The sequence below is a fragment of the Olea europaea genome, chromosome 21 (assembly GCF_002742605.1).
Source record: "Olea europaea var. sylvestris chromosome 21, O_europaea_v1, whole genome shotgun sequence".
Lineage (NCBI taxonomy): Eukaryota > Viridiplantae > Streptophyta > Magnoliopsida > Lamiales > Oleaceae > Olea > Olea europaea.
The window spans coordinates 8,377,756-8,391,191 of NC_036257.1; positions in this window are offsets into that span (position 1 = coordinate 8,377,756).

A 13,436-nucleotide genomic window follows, 5' to 3' on the forward strand; every position below is an offset into this window, starting at 1 on the left:
GAAGACCTAGTAAGCTTAGCCTCAACGCAGGTTTCACATTTATGATTTGAATCAATTTGAAACCTAGGCAAGTAGTTTAGTTTGCTTAGTCTACGTAATGCATTGTAATTTACGTGACCTAATCTACCATGCCACAGATTTGGAGACTCAAGCAAGTAAACAGAAGGAGTTTTCTCATTATTCATAACAGTTGGGGTTACAGCAATTACATTCAATTTAAACAGGCCATCAGTCATATAGCCTTTCCCAACATAAACTCCTATTTTGATAATCACCAGCTTATCCGTTTCAATGACCATGCGGAAACCATTCTTGCTCAGAAGAGACCCAGAGATCAGATTCTTGCGAATCTCTGGCACGTACAACACATTAGTCAGAGTAAGCTCTCTGCCAGAGGTCATCTTCAGGATTACCTTGCCTTTGCCAAGCACTTCAGAAGTTGCAGAATTTTCCATGAACAACTTTTCACCATTTGTAACTGGTGCAAAAGTAGTGAACATGCTCCTGTTGGAGCAGATATGGCAAGTGGCCCCAGTGTTTAGCCACCACTCCTTAGTATTAGACCCCACCAGATTAACCTCACTAATCACTGCCGTGACGTTTAGGTCAGACATGTCATCTGAGAGATGATCTTTCTCATTTCCAACCATATTAGCCTGAGGACGCTGCTTGTTATCCCTCCGAGGCTGACGGCAGTCTGCCGATCGATGCCCAATTTTGTCACAATTGAAGCATTTCCCGTTGAACTGGAACTTGGGTTTCTTTCCTACTCCATCGGTAGGCTTCATCTGAGAGCCTTTCTTGGTCTGCTTTTTATCTTTCCAATTTTCGTTTCCCTGTTTGGCTTTAAAAGAATGACCTTTCTTGGTACCAGAACTCTGGCCGTGCTTTAGGACATTGGCCTTCTCAGAGTAAGAATTCCCTGACTTACGTTCAGCCCGTTTGTTATCCTCCTCAATGCGCAGCTTGATAATTAAATCCTCGAAAGACATCTCTTTTCTCTTATGCTGCAAATAGCTTTTGAAAGCCTTCCACTGAGGAGGTAGCTTGTGAATAGCAGTAGCCACCTGTAGAGATTCTGACATGATCAGACTCTCAGCATGCATTTCTTGCAAGAGCACTTGGAACTCTTGCACTTGGCTCACCACTGAACGTGAATCAACCATTTCGAAGTCCATGCACCGACTGACTAAGAATTTCTTAGACCCAGCATCCTCGGTCTTGTACTTCTTTTCTAAGGACTCCCAAAGCTCCTTAGCAGATTTCTTTACCACATACACGTGATACAGAGAATTCTGTAGGCCATCCAAGACATAGTTGCGACACAAAAAATCAGCACTTTTCCATGCATCCCAAGCCGCACGCCTATGCATATCAGTGTCGTTTTCAGCCACAACAGGGGCATCCTCGATGAGGAAACGTGCAAGGCCCAAAGTGGTAAGATAAAAAATCATCTTATTCTGCCATGTTTTAAAATCAGTACCAGCAAACTTATCCGGTCGAATTGCATGATTCACCGGAAATGGAGCCGGAAACGATGGCAAAGGTACCGAGGCCGCACCCGTAGGCAAAGTGGGGTTCATTCCAACAAGAGGAATCCCGCCACCAATTGTCCCATCAATAGGAGGAATGCCAGTCGAGGTCTCCACAGGGTTCACAGCGGTCCCAACAGTGTTGCTTCCATTGTTCACATCATCATTTCCATGTGACGCCATTTAACCTTAGAACACGCAACAAACAATTTAGAATAATTATAGATTTGAGATCAAGTTATCTGTTCGAGAAAAATAAACTGTAAAACCAAAACCACGCAAGCATGAACTAAGAAACTTCTTGTAAACCAATTATTTTTTCTTTCGACCTTACTGATTTAAACCTAATAAATTTACTGCACGTAATTAAATAGATAGATTGTCAGCCTTTTTTCCTAAAGGACAAATTAAGTAAACAGCAAACAACTGGAGGTGAAAAAAAAAAGACGACAGGAAAAAAAAAACCGATTCTCAAAATTTCCCGAAATGAGAATTTCGATTTAAGCTTGTAGGGAAAAATTGGAGAATCAGAATAAATCAACCAAAACCGAAGGCCCGTGTTTACACGGTTTCCTTAAATCGAATTCGCCGCCTCACTGGAGTGTAAGAGGTGTTAATCGGTGTTCAATTCCCAGGATACAATCGGTTGATGGTTCATGCTGCACAACGTTATCGACCTACGAACTAGCTGTGTCTATCTCTCAAAGAACTTTAGCAAAGAAAAGAAAAAAAAACCGGGGCTGCTAGAAATGGAGGAGGAAACTGAACTTTTTTTTCTTTGTTGTGTTTTCTTTTTTTTTTTTGTTCTTATTTCTAACCGAGAGTGATCCTCTATTTATACCAATATAGGAGGAGCTTGCTCATAAATACATTGAATAGGGAGTTACAACATGGATGAATGAATAGGGTGAAATCAACATATTTCAAATGGGAAGTTACAACATGGATGAATGAATAGGGTGAAACCAACATATTTCAAATGGGAAGTTACTGATGTTTTCATACGCATTCAACATGCATTCAAAATGATGAAACTGACAGCATTCAATATGCATTCAAACTGATGAAACTGATGTAGTGAACATTCAAAACGTAACTAACTTTTCATTCATCATTCAAAATATTCATTCAAAATATTCTAACATTAATCACTTGGAGGGGAAAGAGAGTAAAGGAGAAAATTGCGTGGTGGTTGATTGTGAGAAAAAAGAAGAAGAGCCATAAGAGAGTGAAAAAGAAGTCGAGCGTAAAAGGGGCGAGGTAGATAAATTGGAAATGGATTTACGGGATGAAAATGAGGAAGAGTCTTCGAAGATTAAAGAGGAGTCAGAAGTGAGCTTAAATGAAAAAGATAGTGGAGTTGAGGAGGCGTTGGCGATAACTAACAATTCCCTCCCTATTTTGGATATTTCTATTTTTTAGATTAACGAAGACTTGATTCCAGAAATTAATTCCATTGAAATACCACCCGACCCGGGAATTGAATCTCAACAACTGCAGGAGACGAAGGAATTTCAAATACATTGGACAGGATTTATGTGCAAGGATTTCATATGCCATGGGTTGAAGGACAAAGCCGAATTAAAGGAAAATATGCATTCTTTGGAGGTGACATTGCTACAATTGCCTAGGCTGAATAAAGCAAGGAAAATGCAAGGGGTTTCATCAAGTAAAATTATTCTTGGAGTAACTCAAGCTTGCAAAAGGAAGCCATTGAGACAAGTGCATTTTGATCATCTAAAGGTGATTGGATTTACTTACGATGGAGGCGGTCAAGAATTTAAAAGAGGTCCAAACTACATCCACGAGGTGATGGACCATTTCATGTGCTTACCATGATCGGCGACAAAGGTTATAACTTGGACATGGATTCGATGTCAAATCCTTTCAAAGAGAGAGATGATGATATGATCTAGGCTAGGCACCAATTTCTCAATTATTTGGTGATTGTTGGAGGTCGATTAATACCAAGATTCAAGCTCATTTGAGGCAAAAAAGGGTTGATAAAGATGGCAAATCTCATGATCACGCTTTGGAACTCAAAATGTGGGAATTAACGTGCAATGTAACAAGTTCCATGATTGAAGGGAAGAGACTAAGTGCAAAGTAGGGTTTTATCACAGCCAATGAAATCATGCAATCAAGCGTCGAGGTTACTGGGCTATAAAGGATAATGTTTGCAAGCTTGTGGTCGAGTTACATGTTAGTCATAAAGGCGAAATCATGTTTAGTGCATTGGATTCAAAGTTTTGGACGATATATGGAAAAATGAGCGTTGTGCATTAAAATGGGCATGATTTTTTAGCTCGGGTGTCGAATTTTCGCCTATGAGTACAATTCGAAATTTTCATGAAATTTTGCACATGGAGGAGAAGGTTTCAAAAATTAAACTATGCAACCGCATAAGCTATTTTCGAGACAAAATTGAGGATAACTATTTGTTCTATACTGCATCGATTTATATTATGCGACTGCATAGTACAACTTCTCGACGCAATTTTCCAAATTTCAGGAGGTGTTTTATTTCTGGTAGAATTCTATTTATTTGACATCTTTGTAATCTTTTAGAGTAATTTCCATTCTTAATTAGTTTTTCTAGGTTTTTCATATAAATATGAGTTATTATTTCATTTGTAACGAGACTTTACATATGAATAAAAATTGAAGTTTTCTCATGAAGCTTTGCTTCAATTTTCCTTGTTCTTCAATGAAAAAATTATCGAACTTATCAAGGGACTAATTTCCTTGTGGCGTTCAAAATCATTGGGTGTGAATTACAACAAGTGTAGTTAAGGGTTTTACAATAATTGTTATTGTAGGGTTTTTTGGTTAATTGTTTTGAAATTCAAATCCACCATCCAGTGAGATTTTGAGGTTTTGTGATCAAGATGTCATTAGTTTAATATACCTCTGATTGCGTGGTTCATTGTTTAGAAGTTAAATCCTAAACCTTGATCGTATTTGGACGTTCTTGGGATCCCATGTCAATTCCTGTGGATTCGATAGTGACCGTGCTAACCAAGTTCGCATCATATTTTATCTAATTCCTCAGTGAACACCCAAGGTAAATAAAAGATCCTTATGTAATATCATTTTATTATTTTATATGTGTGTTAATTTAACTCATTTACATCAGGTCGTGCCATATATTATAATCCATATATTAAGCAGGATGATGGCACCGACATGTAATTTGAATAAGGTAATGATAATTCCCAACTCAGTTATTATATATTCCTTTCTTCAAAATACTAATGTATTAAATCTTCTTGAAAAACAGGAGTTTATGCTGGCTGCATTTAGATAAAGAATTTAATAGCAGATGCCACGACCGTGATTTCCCAACTCCACTCTAATGGTCTTATTTGTATTAAGAATGCTCGCTTGTTCTGTACTAATGGTATTTTTCTATGATTACTGATTTAATTCACCAAATTTTTCATTTGGTTGCAATGTTCCAACATTGATTTCTAATGGCAGTTATCCTTTTGTGTGTTTGTTTATTTCATTTATTGTAAATACTCGACTAGGTTTGACAAACAATACACATCAATTGTACCGAAAATGATTATCGAAACCTCTTAACTCATTACTGATTTTCAAACATAATTCCAATATAAGCAAAAGTCGAATGTAGGCGCGTCTGTTTTCAAGTTGTGTTTTTATTCAGTTTATTGCTTAACATTAATGAATGCCGTCAGAAAACTGCTTACACATATTGCAAATCTACTAAGCTAGTCAAATTAAAGAGAATGTACAATATCTCCCTATCAAAGGAGAGAAGAATGAACGACTCAAGGATTCAATGGTACAGTTCTATTGGACCTACATCCTTTACCAGGGATCTCCCGATAAATCTGCTACAGAAGATGCTAACTTTCATTATAAAATACAGCATAATCAATTGAGCAAAAGCATTAATTGAACCATGGAATCGATATAGTTTGCCAAGTATATTAATAAAGAGAGACTCAACTTCACTACAGTTCATTTACTATTGCTACTATCTCATCTTCAGTTTCTAGATAGGCCTTATATAAAATTCAAAAGATAGCAAATGTCATGAAAGAAATGTGATATTTGTGCCATCCATTCAAGAGCTGAAAACCTGATTAAACAAACCAATTTTTGTTTTGCTAAAACAATTGCAATACATAGATTTCAATACGTTTTACAATCTCAATATCAATTAAAAAAATAAAACTCTTGGACGAACATTAAATCTGAAGACTGTGCTATTCTGGAGCATTTTGAAGTTGAAATATCTTCCACTGTGTTGGAGGGTAAACAGATGGAAGACAATTCCCAGCTGTTGAAATCAAATGAACTGACAAACCATATCACTTTTTTTCATCATATGCCGATCCAGAATTATAAATCCGGACAAAATTGCCACATCGACAGTCACCTATTAGAAGAATTCGATTGGATAAACATAACTAATTAAATAAAACTTGTTGATTGAGATCTAGGGGATAACTGGTGAACTCATGAATCATAATACTTAAAGCATCATATTAAAAAAATCACTTTTTATTTGTGTTGTTATATTAAAATAGAAAATTAAAAAAAACTATTAAAATTTTTTTTCGATCAAATTAAAGTTAGAAATAATTAAACCAATTGTTAAATAGTAATCCTCGTGGGAACAATGTCCGGACTCTTAGTTCCACTTGCGGGATTTAAAATTGGCAATAATAAATTAATAATTTCCCAACAATCTCCCACTTGGACCACATATGATACCTTTTAAATGTGTATAGCCTTATGAGTTCAAAACCTTTTGATATCATAATCAAAAGGCATCTTTGAACAATCCATCCATCAATTATGTTAATATAGGATCAAAGCGATTTTCGTTACAAATATCATAACTAAACCCGTCAATGGTCATGTATATCAACACAATCAAATGACATAAGTCAAGTGTAGTATGAAAATTACATGTAATGTGATCTAAATATGCATATTTCCACCTAGTCATACCTTATTTTTTAATACCTTATGCTTTAATGCATTCAAACAAAAAACTTTAATCAGAGTGAAAACTGAATTGAATACTTTATTAGTAAAATAAACTTGAATATGCATAAACAAAATCATGTGTCATAAAACACAACATTCAAAATTACAATCTCTCACTAAAATAACATATCATCAAAATATAAAACAACCATATGAGCAGTGCGCTCATGAAAGACCTTGGGTGGTTGTCCTTTAGTAAATGGATTTGCCATCACAAGTTTGTCCAATATGTTTTATAACAACCCGACCATCCTGAACTCTATCTTTAACAAAAAAAATTTATGTCTATGAACTTAGACTTTGTTGAACTCCTATTGTCATTTGAATACAAGACTGCTAACTTATTATCACAAAATAACATAAGTGGTCATGCAATTCCATCCAAAATTCGCATCCTAGTGACAAAATTTCGCATACATATTCCTCGATTGAATGCCTCATAACCTACTACAAACTCTATTATCATAGTTGAAGAAGTTATGAGTGCCTACTTAGCACTCTTCCATAATATAGATCTTTCAACCATAAGGAAGACATAGATCAATGTGGATCTTCTATTATCTCGGCATCCAGTAAAATTAGAATCAGAATAACCAATGATCTTCAGTTGGTGTGATTTTCTTCATATGTGAGTATGTAATCTTTCATTCTATGTAAATACCGTATAACCGGCTTAATTGCCTTCCAAGGATCCATTTAGGTTTACTTGAATATATGTCTAGCATTCTAACAATGAATTCTATATCCAGACGAGTGCACACCTAAGTCTACATCAAACTCCCAACAGCCGAAGCATATGGAATTTTTTGCATTTCCTTTTCCTCAAGGTCATTCTTAGAGCATTAATCAAGACTAATTTTATCCCCCTTAGCAACAGGGTATCTTCTGGTTTGCAATCCCATAATCCATATCTCTTAAGTACCTTATCGGTATAACTCTTTTATGATAATCCAAAGAATACCCCGAGAATGATCCTGGTATATCTATATTCGTAATATAAAAGAGGTATCACCAAGATCTTTCATTTCAAAATTCTTTGATAGAAATCTCTTAGTTTCATGCTATAAATCTATATCATTGCAAGCTAGCAGTATGTTATCGACATACAATACCACTTAAGTTCATAGATGGATTTTTTTTTTTAATTTGCAAACCATTCTTTGGGTATCGTAACACAAAGTTTTTAGATTGCTAAACAATAACCCACACAAAAATTCCTTATTCTCAAATATTAAATTCATATATTTAACTATTATGCTAATGATGGTAGTCATGATTTCTATTTTGGAAATTCAAATCCCCCAAGTCCCTGAAAAAAATTGAAGCCCTCACAAATTCTTTATATATGTGTTTGTTTACATTATTTTGGCATTGGAATCCCAACATTTAAACCTGTGCCTCACGGCATCATAAACAGAATCTTGATCCATTGATTTGTACTTTGAATTATGACCTTGAATCTTGTCTTTCAGATTTTTAATCTTGATTTTTTTATTATGGATTCTTGAATTTTTGAATTCCTTTTCTTGATTCTTGAATTCTTCTATGCGGATTTTGGATCTTCCTCTTCAATTTGCTTTCTCTATTAATTTTTGTGTCGATTCGATGGCACAAAGAATGAGAAATTATATATAAATTGGATATCACAACTCTATACATACTTTTTATATGTATTTCATCCATCATGTAGTACAATTCTAAAGGAATTTAGTCTCTATACATATAACCCAACGCACACTTTATTTAGATGCCCTAATCCCAATTATTTAATTCTCTATTAGATCACTTTAATTTTTGAGCTTAACTTTAAAATAGCCTTTATACACAATTAATTACATGGCAACTTACAAAAATACCCTTAAAATTAGAAGTCTTTTTGAAAAATCATGTGAAAAGTTTTTTGGAAGTAAGAAAATACTGTGTAATATTAAAAAGTGGCCCAGTGTCACCTTTTAATATAAAAATTGACACTTTTTGATTAAAAAAAGTGGTACAATTTTATTAAAAAGTTATGTTTGTCGCTAAAAATAGTGATAAAAATCAAGAAGATGACTGAAAAAGTGACAAGCACTAAACAAAAGTGAGAAATATTAAAAAAAAAAGTGGCAAAAAAAAAAAAATGACAGGAATCTTAAAAATGACAGATTTAAAAAGTAACACAAATTTTAAAAAGGTACACAAATTAAAAAAGAAAGTGACAGAAAAAAAGCGACAAACACTCAAAAAGTAACAAATTCAAAAAAGTGACAAACTCAAAAAAGTGACACAACTAAAAAAAGGAATAGAAAAAAAAGTAACAAACATTCAATTTCAATTTTTTTAATTAAAAAATGACATACTATGTCATTTCTATTTAAAAAATAATAATATTTGTCACTCAAAAAAATGATAGAAATTAATATCTAAAAGAAATTCTTATAAACAAATTAAGACTTTAGTCAAAGATGTATTATTCGATTAGAAATTGATTGTGTGTGACATTTTAATACAAAAGTAACACAACATATTCCTAGCATGTTTTATAGGAAATATGGGTTGAAGAGCAGGATTGTATTAAGAAGAAAATAAAGCCAATATTTTGGCTATTGTACAATATAGTTACATATACCAAACATACCCTTGAATTATAAGACTTTTTTTCTAGGCATAAGAAAGCTCTCAAAAGTTGCATTTATTGCTTTATCATATATTGGAAGATCCTTATTCTGTTTGTACAAAATTATCTTCACAGAAGAAAAATAGAAGCATCTCATCAGGTCGGCCCCACTTCTGGACCCCATGTGTTGGAAAATGATAAAAAAATTTGAACCCCACCCATGTGTGAATATTCTGTAAGAGGTCTGTCAAATGGGGTTCTGTACACCCCAGCTCAACCCATTATCAAAATAGAACAAGCCAATGCCATACAAACAGAAGACTGATGATGAACTTGTGAAGTCACGATTGGAAACAGGAACTCTAAACATAGGCATCAGGGTTTTGGAGGAGATAGGCTTCCACAACCTTGTACATTCCCAGCACCCTTCCTTTGTTTGAGCACGAAATCACCCTTAGTGTAGTATTTGTTTGTCACCTTATTGATTTAACCACCATCAGATGCAGGCTCAAACTTGATCTCATACGTCATCTTTTCTAGCTCTTCAGTCAAGGCATATGTGTAATTATATGTGTATGTTGTTTCACAAAGATGAAGTTGCTACTTGCATAGAACATAGTTTCTTAGCTTTAGATATAGTCTTTTAGGCTTAGTATATTTGGGAAGAACATGCTGGATAGAGCAAATGAACAAGCCCCTTTTTTTTTTTTTTTTTTTTTTTTTTTTCCCCTGCAAGCCCCTTTTTTTTTTTTTTTTTTTTTTTTATCACCTAGGGGTATCAACAAGTCGAGTTGAAACTCGAGGCTCGGGCTCGGCGCAAACTTTCTAAGTAGAAACTGTTTTGGCCTGAGTTGAGCCGAGCAAAAGCTTGACCAAAAAATTGAGGCTTAACTTGACCCGAGCTTTCAGCTCGGGCCTTATCTTTTTTTTTTTTTTTTTTTTCATTGAAGGCAGTAGGCTGCTGCTTTTAGAAGGCCAGAGTGCCCGTTGCCTTTAAAAGGTAGGTTGTTGCATTTTTATTTTTTATTTTTTGCTGACTTGCGGCCTGGCTCGAGCTTTTTTTGGGCCGAGCCACAAGCGGCCTGGACCGACAAGCCAATTTGTCATCCCTATAGCCAACCCACCTGGGGATGGATTTAGGAGGGACTGGCTGGGCTATATCCCCCCACCAGGTCCAATTAAAATTTTTTTAGGGTAGTTTTCTTTATTTTTTTGTAAAAACAGATTCTAATGAGTAAAATTTTTTCGCGTATTAGCTCGGCTTGAAATTTTTTTTTTGCCTGGTCTTGAATTCAAATTTGGATCTGTCCCTGAACCCACCCCACCCCATCCCATCCCATCCCATCCCATTCACTATTCTTTCTTGCTTATCTCCCCTGAGACCACCTGTGCAGCTTTTAAGGTCCAAATTAAGAAGAGGAAGGGGAAGTGGTGGTGAAGGTCCCTTTTCGAATATAGCTAAAATTGACTTTTTAGTGCAAAAGAAGGCATTTTGAACTGAAAACTTTGTACTTAAACCCCTCCTTTTTGCAATCACCTTTAAAAAATGGCTCTTTAAAAAAAAAAAAGTCCCTCTTCTTTTGACTAACCTATTAATGCCAAGAGTGAGTGTAGATTGCATCTAACCTTCAGCAAAGTTGATCTAATTCATACTCCAAACTCCTCCATTACCTTGGATGATCTGAATGCTTTTAATGGCTTGTGGCATCAGCTTTGGTATTAAGTTGTGAGAATCAACAATGGAGGCCTTAAAGATTCTTGATGAAGGGACTGGAGAAGTGTGCTCTTCTGTGAATGTGGTGATAGCCATATATGTTAAATATTTAGAAGAAAGGTTTGTTAATAATTTGGGAAGAGAGCTTTTGCCTTTTTGGTAAGAAGCATTGATATTTATAGTCTAGATTTGGGATGTATTCTTTATTCCTCAAACCGTTTGTTTCAAGCATTGCATATGGTGTTAGAAAAATAAACATGCATTTAACCTATTTAATTTAGTAGAATGAATTTAGGAGTTTGAAATACATGTATTATTAATTAATATGCACCTAGTTAATTGTGGTTCATGTATGCATGTATTGTTAATTAATGTATACCTAGTAAAGTGTGGTGCATGTAATAGAATTAAATTGAGGGGATATACTTATGTATAGGAAGTCCTATAAATACCTATGTAATCTTGAGTTGAAGACAAGTCCACAATTGAATAGAAAATCACTTACTCTTCCTAAGTCCACTTCTATTTCCTACATATGGCAATATATTCAAAAAATTGTCGTGTTTGCCACCTTCATTTGAGCAGGACAAATAGAAGTTGCAGAAGTATTAACATACGAAGTTGATACTTTGGGAGTTCGTAAAATTGCTATATGATGAAGCATTGTTTACATCACCAAAGGAATTTTTTTTTTTTTTTAAATTATGCTTGAGAGTAAACTACTTTGGGTCTAGCCTTTTCAGTTGGTTTTGTAAAGAAATAGGTCAAGTTGAAGAACGTAGATGATTTTTTAACAATTCTCATCTGAGCATCTTCAAGCATAATTGAGACATGGCTCCCCCCTTTAAAGATAATAACAGTCAAAGTATCACATGCATATGATTTCTTCAGATTGATGGGGAACAAGAAGGCACGACAAGAATGCTTTTTGTTGGGAAATAAAACGGATGGAGGTAATACATATGACACGATATGAAGTATATGATTGCAAACAAGCAACAAGATAAAAGGCAAATAATTAACTGGTAGATGAATGGAGTATTTTATTCAATTGACGAATATGGAAAAAATAAAATATAATAACTGTGCCTATACAATTATTCTATATTTCAGTAATACAAAACTTATGAAAAGATTTTAATATTTATAGGGGTGTATGCCAAACCTTAAAAATACCATAAGATGGAAACAAGAAAAAAAAATGCAGAATAAAGGAAAAAAGATTTTTTTTTTCAATAAAAACGCTCGGAGTAAAAGAAATAATATTTTTCAATAAAGAAGCGTGTAATAAAGAAAGCAATATTTTCCCAAAAAAATGTAGGAGAACGCTATATAATTACTATATTATAAGAAGCGCATTTTAAAATTGACAAACTAAAAATTTTCATAAATTGGATGGTAAATAAGAATATTAAATACATAATTATAATATAATATACACTAATTTTGGATTAAATATATTGTACTAAATTATCTTTTGTAAATTAGTTACTATACTATATTTAAAATATATTTCTCACTCTCCTCTCACAACCGAATTGGATTTTCTCTCTCTACAAATCCTAGCCCCCTAAAAACTCTCCAAAATTACAAAATTCACCATTTGTTCTTGATTTGGAGCCAAAATTGATGAATAAGGTCACAATTTTGTTGACATATTTCTGAGTTTTACAATTTTGGAGAAATTGAAGCTTGGCTATAGTGGAGTTGTTTTTTCCGAAGCAAAAATTGAACTTCTGTGGACTGATCTCAAAGTTAGACTTATAATCACCGTCAATCTTCAATTTCAAGCCAAGATCAATGAGTGAGGTCACAATCCTATCGACATACTTCTGATTTTCATTTCCCAGGAGAAGTTGAAGCTCAGCTGTAGAGGAATTGGATTTTTGTGAAACAAAAATTAAACATCTGTGATTTGATTTCGAAGGTAAACTTATAATAAATTAATATAAGCTTATGATTTTGAAGACATTGATGTTTCGAACCAAATGAAATATTTTTCTTACCATGATCAGAGATTTTTCATTTGAAACAATAACTTGAATTTCAACCAACGTGCGACATGTGTTTTCTAAGCAACCATCGATAGAATGCAATTTTTATTTTCAATTTAGAGTTATGAAGCTACAGATATGTGAATAATGTGATCGTTTATGTGATTTATTCACATTGATACATGTTTCTATTAGCAGTGAGTAGTTGTGACTACTAAATTGAATAGTTTGTGACCTATATGTTATAGGTCTTGATAGTCCATAAGTTGGATTAGTTTAATCTGTGATCAATGTCATTGCATTGAAATAGACTCTCTGTGCCCCTACAATTGTTGTCTGTATATGAATATATTTACATTTAAATATGTAATTCTATGTTCTTTATTGATCTATATGTGACTTCTTTACCTTGATCTGTGACCAATGCCATTGTATCCAAATCTACTCTCAGTGAACCTATACATGCATTGATTGTATGTCAATATGTCCATATTAAATGTGAAAATGTGTCACTGATTGATCTACATTTGACATATTACTTCAATATGTTATACTATTAACTGTCTCCATTATAT